Source organism: Myotis nattereri (genome assembly GCF_964212035.1).
Source record: "Myotis nattereri genome assembly, chromosome: 20".
Taxonomy (NCBI): Eukaryota; Metazoa; Chordata; class Mammalia; order Chiroptera; family Vespertilionidae; genus Myotis; species Myotis nattereri.
The window spans coordinates 6917857-6926263 of NC_138096.1; positions in this window are offsets into that span (position 1 = coordinate 6917857).

Below are 8407 nucleotides of genomic sequence, written 5' to 3' on the forward strand. Positions count from 1 at the left end.
GGGGGAGATTAGAATTGCTCCCCATGGGACTTAAATTAGGTACAGAGCAACCAAGAAATTGGCTCTATAGAAAATTCCATTTCAAAGAAGATCTTAACTATGAGCTCGTTACCAGTTACCTTCGCTGTGTAGGAGCCAAACAAGTCCCAGGGGGTAGGACACGTGACCTGGGTTTTTGAGATCCTTCCCCAAAGAGGGGAATCCATGAAGCCTCACATCTGACATCTCAGGAGCATCAGACGTTTCTCCAAACTTTCTGACTCTTTCGTTTATTCCCACGCCTAGAAGTGGACATTTTCCCATCCCTGAAAACACATGCAATTGGATTTCACTTCAGATAATGGGTTAGTTGCCCATTATTAAGTACATTTGATTTCCGTCTTTTGCTTTCAGAGTGTGAAAACGTTCAGGGACTTTTATGGAGAACCAGTACCTCCGCTCACTAGACTTTTATTTTCACAAAGGATGCTTCTTTGCTTGGTTTATGGCAAGAACTTTATAAGTGTTTGTCGATCAAAACGTTAACAGGTTGTTGATTCATTAGCTGTTGAATTAATAAATTCGTGAAAGTTGTTCATTAAAAAATATTTTTATTGATTTCAGAGAGGAAGGGAGAGGGAAACATCAATAATGAGAGAGAATCATTGATCGGCTGCCTCCTGCATGCCCCCAATGGGGATCGAGCCCACAACCCGGGCATGTGCCCTTGACTGGAATTGAACTCGGGATCCTTCAGTGCTTAGGCTGACACTCTATCCACTGAGCCACACCAGCTAGGGCCAAAAGTTGTTCATTGTGATATATGATTATAAAATCAATGTCATTGTTTTAAAACTTGAAAATCATAAAAATATAAAAAATAGATAATCCTCTAAACTCTCACAACCTGGAACTAACTAATATGAACTTTGGAAACCTTCTTCCCATCCTGTGTGCCTATAGATGTGTGTGTGTATATTTACTGTAATTGCAACCATGTTGACTATAAAATGTTGGATTCTGTTCATTTTACTTTTGTCATGGAAATGTCAAGTCATTAGCAATTCATTGCAAGCCTCTTTTTCATGGCCACCCATTAATAGTCTCAGTGCAATTGCTTCTATTGTCAGCTCTTAGAGTGTGTCTAATATTATTTTTTGAATTTAGATATATGTATGTTTCTAGAGCAGTGGTTCTCAATCTTCTGGCCCTTTAAATACAGTTCCTCATGTTGTGACCCAACCATAAAATTATTTTCGTTGCTACTTCATCACTGTCATGTTGCTACTGTGATGAATCGTAATGTAAATCTCTGATATGCAGGATGGTCTTAGGCGACCCCTGTGAAAGGGTCGTTCGACCGCCAAAGGGGTCGTGATCCACAGGTTGAGAACCGCTGTTCTGGAGAAATATTTTATTTAGAATCTGTTTAGAATTTGGAATCTATTTATTGAAGTTGTTAGGTCAAAAGATAGGAACATTTTTAAAGCTCTTGACAACTGTTTCCTAATTGCCTTCCAGAAAGTTGTCCTGTCATATGCTGACCTGCAGAGTGTGAAAGCCTCCGCCTCCCAAAACGTGAGTATCCCCTTTACAGATGCTACAAGAAGTGTGTTTGCATTTTCATCGCTTGTTGTTGCTTTCGTCGGTGAGCTTAAACATGGCAAGTTTCACTGTTGTTGGCACTCTTTTATGTGAAGTGTCAGTTCATGCCCTTTGTCCACTTTTCAGTTGGCATCTTAGGATATTTATTATTTCTCTGCATGTGCTCTTTATACATGAAGGATGTAAACACATGATAGATCGTGTCCCGTTGTCAATTCTGGACAAGAGATAAGGACCAAAGAGCAGGGCCATTTGGGGGATGTTGTTAAATTTTTTTCTAAGATATAATCTTTACATGTCCCATGATTAACTTAACCCTTCACCTCTTAAATTATTTATTCCAGTACATGGTTGTGGGATGACCCTCTATGTGCACACATTTCTTCCGTCACTGGGGTGAGATGGCTGGACCAACGGGGTGGGCGATCTTGAATGCGGCGCATTTATTTTGCTAAGTTGATTTCCGAAGGATTGTGGTAATGAACACGTCTGGCAGCAGGCAGAGAGGACTGATACGTGTGTTCTTGTGACTTTCTCAGTGTGTGGGGTGGGAGAGGAGTAACACCTCTGCTGAACCTGGGTCCCTGGGAACCTGTGTGTGCGGGACATGTGGGGGAGATGCTCCAGTCTCTTTTGGGGACCTTGTTGCCCCCCAACTGAACATGAAGCACTGAGGACACACTAGATGTCGGCATATAAAGTACCTCTTCCATTTACATGTCAACTTTCCTCTTATAAGACAACCAGGAAATGAACTTTGAATAGGAAATGAATCAGAAAAGAGAGCAAAGATGAGCTAATCTCTCAAAATATGCTGCCTGGGAGCTCCGGGGCAAGGACAGAGAGGTGCCCACCCAACCCGGGCATGTACTGGGGGCCAAGCCAACCTTGCTCCGGTGAAGGTGACATACTGCTGGTCCTCTCCACTCGAATCAGTAGCTCTCTTCCTTTCTTCATTTATTCTTTAATTCATTTGACATTCATTGAGCCCATCCAGCGGGGCTCAGTGGTTGAGCGTCTACCTATGAAGCAGGAGGTCATGGTTTGATTCTTAGTCAGGGTACATGCCCAGGTTTTGGGCTCGATGCCTAGTAGGGGGGGGGGGGCTACAGGAGGCAGGCGATCAATGATTCTCCGTCATCATTGATGATTTTCTCTCTCTCTCCCCCTCTCCTTTCCTCTTTGGAATCAATAAAAATATATTAAAAAATTAGTTGAGCACATGGAGCTAAGAGCTGTAAAAGAGAAGGGGTGCAAAGGCGAGGGGCTCCCCATCTGCTATGTCTTTGAGTGAAGGATTGGAATAGGGACAGATCTCAGACACACAAACAATCCAATATGACCTCGTATCCGTGAAGAGTAGCACAATGATCTGGGCATGAGTCTCTGAAAGTCTTCTCAGATGAGAAGCTGTGGAGGCCAAGTCCTCTTTGTCCGGGCAGGGGAAGAGGGACGGGCATTCCAGGAAAAGCACGGAGGAGTTGATGAGTCTCACATGCTTGGGATTGTGGGAGCAAATCCACGGTGGACGTGGGGACAGAGAAGGGCGGCCCCACAGGGACAGGGAGTGAGGCTGTGAACGAGTCTCTGTGTGCCATTCAAAGGGCTTTCGCCAATCCTGTGGGAAAGGGGAAGCCAGAGAATGACACGTACATGATCCATCCTTCTCTTATACAAAGATAACCGGGAGCAGAGTTAATGGGCTGAAAAATAGGAGAGCCTGGGATGGGAAGTGACTAAAATCATGACATAAAGTTATGACACAACGACATCCCCATGCATAGATTTTGTGGTTAAACATATTTTTGAAACAGAAGCAGCAGGAAGAAAGTATACGGCCGAAATGGCCAGAAACCACAGATGAGCTCATGGCAGACAGAGTTGGCGTTTGAAGCTGTCACTGCAGAGGATGAAACACAGCCAAGAACATTCCAAATATTAGAATAATGTCATTGTCGTTCCCTTACCTGTGACAGCTGCCGGGCCAGCGTGATCTACGATCTTTTCTGGGCCTTTCATTACGTTGCCATCACTGCGCTGCCTTCCCAGTTCACTGCCTCGGGGGACATTGGAGAGTTGAGTTCGAAAAGGAGAGTCACGAAATTAGATAAGTCTTCATATTTTCTTTCTTTCTCCATTTTCGAACTGACTTCAAACCAAGGGCTGTTGAAGGATGAGGTTTTGGAGCCCTTTCACCGTCAGCTACAAGGTTGGTTACATTTTCAGTCCCCAAGCACCCAGCTCCGAAATCTGTCCCTGTTCCTTTATTATTTGCAAGTCTATGTGTGTGTGTTTCTTCTACATTCCCTGGTGGAAGGAAGAGCCTGCTTGGGTGAGTCTTATGCCAGGCTCTCAGAAAGTTAAGAGAAGGGTGAGGAAGCTTTGGAGGATGTTCGAGAGCAAAGAAATCAGGAGTCAGGATGCAAGGAGGGCGTGTTGGAGTGCAATCAGGCAAGGACGCAGGGAGTTGACTGAGCGCTCTGGCCACGTGAAACCAGGAAGTGACCTTTAGCTCATCATCACTGAAGACGAGGGGACAGAGATGACACCCAGAGAGAGAATAAGTGGCCAACGTCACGGCGAGAAGGGAAATTCTAGTTTCTTCTTTTCTCTTTGGATCACGTGCCCCCTCGGGTTCGATCTCTGTCCCCCGGCATCTGGAGGAAATGTGAGACATTTAATTCAGGAGTTGGACACTTTAGGTGGGTCCAGGTTTCGTGTCACCTAGGTAACACATCCGATTGGCGGAAGTGAACTTTCTCCTTTCCGTCGATGACGTGATTCTGTGGCCACGTGGTACTTGTGAATTGCCGTCTCTGTGGTTCTCTCTGCTTCCTGGCCTCTGAGCTTGCCCGGAAACTTGCAAACATCACATCTACCTCACCAACCACCCCTGCCCCCAACGACGACCAGTTGTGGGCCTCTGATTCCTTCATATGTTCACAGCCTTGGACTCCAGCCCGTGTGCCAGCCAGCCCGCCACTGTTCTTCCTGACAGACACCTGCTTCGTCCTTGCTCACAATCTGGACAGGCCTTCAGGTCGCACTGGGTGTCACCCATGCAGGGCTGCTAGGGGGGAACACTGCACCTCCATACAGGCCCCCACGAGCAGTTTCCAGCACGTCCCCCCATTGCATGGATGACTCCCCCAAACCGAGCTGGACACCTTCTAGAACCTCGGGACATGTCACAGGTCCCGGACCGTTGAGACTGCTGATGCTTCCAAACTTCTGCCACCCACTTAGCAGATATCTGTGTGGCCTCAGGGCTGTGCCCTGGAATGGCTTACGCTGCTCTGAGATGCCCCAAAGGCACACAGTCATGACAGAAAGAAGGGAAGGTCTGGAGACTCGGGGAACAAAACTCCCTGGGAACATTGGTTTCTCCATACCAGGGGCTTCAGAGCTGAAAGCTGCCACCTTAAATACCTGCCCCGTGTCGCATCCAGCCTGGACGCATTTGTGCCAAGGTGGCCCAGTGACCCAGGCTCACTCTCCCCCGTTCACCACCCCATCCCCCGCCCCATGGACCTCACTAGGAAGCTCAAGCCGTGAGCAGTTGCTCAAAGCCTGAGAATATTCCATGGAATGACATTCCCCCAAGGGGTTAAATGATGAATGACAGGGACAGAGAGCAGTCTCTATGAAATGTACAAGAAGGAAGTTTTCATTGAATTTTATTCGGGACTGAATTGTCCTTTCCCAGGCATCAGTGCATTGAACCAGCGAGGTAGGATCGATAAGACTGAAATCCTCCCAGCAAGCAAAGTCATCTTTCTGGGATTCCAGACATTTCTGGTACCAGACACGCGCCCCCCCCCCCCCCCACACGCCATCTAAGACATTGCTGATATGACTGATAATTCTTTCATTGTCTTGTGGTAAAATACACATAACTTCACTATGTTAACTAATTTTAAGTGTATGGTTCTGTGGCATTTATTAAATGCCCATTGTTAGGCAGCCATCATCACCCTTTATCTCCAGAACTTTTTTATCTTCCCAGCTGAATCTCTGTACCCCTCAAACACCAACTCCCATCCGCTCTTTTCCCAGCTCTGGCAAGCACCATTCTACTTTCTGTTTCTATGCATTTGACTATTCAAGGCACCTCAGAGAAGTAGAATTATACAGTGATTGTCCTTCTGTAACTGACTTATGTAACTGACAATTCCTTTAAACATTTTTTTTCTTTTTAAAATTCATTTTTATTGATTTCAGAGACAAAGGGAGAGGGGGAGAGAGCTAGAAACATCAGTGATGAGAGAGAATCCTTGATTGACTGCCTCCTGCATGCCCCCTATTGGGGATCAAGCCTGAAACCCAGGCATGTGCCCTGACAGGGAATCAAACTGTGGCCTTCTGGTTCATGGGTTGTCGATGCTCAACCACTGAGCTATACCGGCAGGCATGTAACTTACAATTCTTAACCAACATTTTCTTCAGTTGATTTGTTTGTGTCACATAGACCCAGATGTAGTCCTGGTGTTGTTAGAGGTTCAAACATCCCCTTTCAACAACATAATGTCTACCAGTAAGCCAGCCAGGATTTATTGCATTCCTGCCACATGTGTAGGAGAGGGTTGGCTGCCGTGAGAAACAGAAGAACTCTGAAAATATGTCACCCTTCCTTGCCCTTAAGAAATTTCTAATTTAGTAGATCGGGAGGCTAAGGGAACACACATAAAATAGCAGGAAAAGCCCTACCCGATTTGGCTCAGTGGATAGAGCGTCGGCCTGCGGACTGAAAGGTCCCAGGTTCGATTCCGGTCAGGGGCATGTACCTTGGTTTCGGGCACATCCCCAGTAGGAGGTGTGCAGAAGGCAGCTGATCGATGTTTTTCTCTGATAGATGTTTCTGACTCTCTATCCCTCTCCCTCCCTCTCTGTAAAAAATCAATAAAAAAAATTTAAAAAAAATAGCAGGAAAAGGCAAGCATCCACATGTAGGCAGAGAAGCACACCCTTTCACACAGGTGGACATCTGTCCTCAGTACCGCATCTGTGTTGTAATGAGGACTTTGAAACACGTGGTACAAAGGTGATTTCTGAAAAATCGATCCCTTATTAGGCAAGTTCGAGTGCATGTAGGGACCCAGCATTCAGTGAATTAATTGGCTTTTGGAAATTTTCTACTTGGGTCAGTGATTTGGGGGAACTTTTTATTTAAAAAAAACCTAATAAATGCTAACTATAAAAGGGGTTGGGGTTTTTTTTTTGTTTTTGTTTTTTTTTAAAGGGGAAGTAGAACTTCGCTCAGACATCTATTTCTTGATGGGTCTATTCACTTTGGATAGCTCATGGCATCCTGTTCAAAAGCAGTCAGCTATTTGCCATCTGGAGCGAACAGCTGTAGTTTCCTTCCTAGCCAAGCACAACATTTTACGATCGAGAAATTGGCTTATTGTCTTGGCCACTTGCTTTTGCATATCCTTGGCCGTAGCTAGACGAATCAGAGAAGGAAAAGAATTCTCCTGTCCTAGCGGGGTCAGGTAAGTCCAAGTGACATCCATGTCTCCTCTTCACTAAGTTAGCATTACCCTTGCCTCGCCCAGGCCTGGAAGCATCTTAGCAGAGACATCTGTGCACGGTGTTATTCACGAATGGGCACACATGTTTGACTCTCCACGGGACTTCCTGTTACACGTGTCGGATTGAATGCAAATATTTATCTCTGCTCTTTTGGAAATTGTATTAAAAATGACAGTAGAAAGAAGAAAAAAAGCGAAACATTAACAAGAAGAGATAGAACAGGGAAGATGCTCTCGGCAAATGAGAAATGCCAACAAAGTTTGGAAAGCTGAAAATGGGTGGATGACTAGTCCCTCATTTATTAGAGCGGAGACAGAATGTTGAGGAGGGAGGCACAATAGTGCTCATGTTCTTCACCTTAGCAAGACAGGAAAGAGTCAGGTAAGAGGGAGGTGAATGCTAAGTAAAGGTGAGTCTGTTTATGGACAATTTCCAAGATTTATGGAGTCCTCGCAGGCTAAAGAGTTCTAGGAACTATTGCTAACTGAATTTTTTTTATAATATAATTTATCCATTCAAGAAAACATTACTTGAATGCAGAAAACAGCAAACAATAATTAGAACTGTCGTGAGCAACCTTTTATAGTCATTTGCCCATAAAGCTATTTTTTTACAAGTCTGTGGTATGGCACATTGATAATGGGTTTATTTAATGAGGTTTTTACCAACCATGTTATTTTCCTGAGAAAAACCCAAACCCATAATCATTGAAGCTCATTCCCTCATTTATTCATTGTGTATCAACGCCTGTTTGAAAAGAAGTTGACTTGATTATGATAGTTTTTCTAGAGCGAGTAGAAAACGGAGCATTTGATGACACCTCCACATAGCTAATAATCAGTTAAGCTGAGCTCATATTTCAAAACTGTTTCCTTGAATCAAAGTACTAAATGGGATCATTATTGTGTGTTTTGAGTCTATCAATAGGTCATTAAAAACCACTGGTGTGCACACTTGGCCTTTGTCACCGAAGACCAATAAAACCGGCCAGAATGACCTTTTTCCTTTTCCCCTGGCTTTTTAGCCAGACCATAATCGGACTTGTCACCTGCCTCTCCAGCTGGAAATAATCATAAATCAGCCTCATCAAATGATATGAAAGAATAGCGCACAATCACAGCAGTGGTTCCCAAGACAACCAGAACCTGCCAGTCATTCCATTCATTGTACATTTGAGGGCTGGCTATTTCTGAGATGGTATGTCAATTAGTCTTGGCTTTTTTCCCCCCCAGTGGAGTCAGGGCCTAGAATACTCTGAAGGGAGGAGGACAGAAGACAGAAAAGTGTCAGC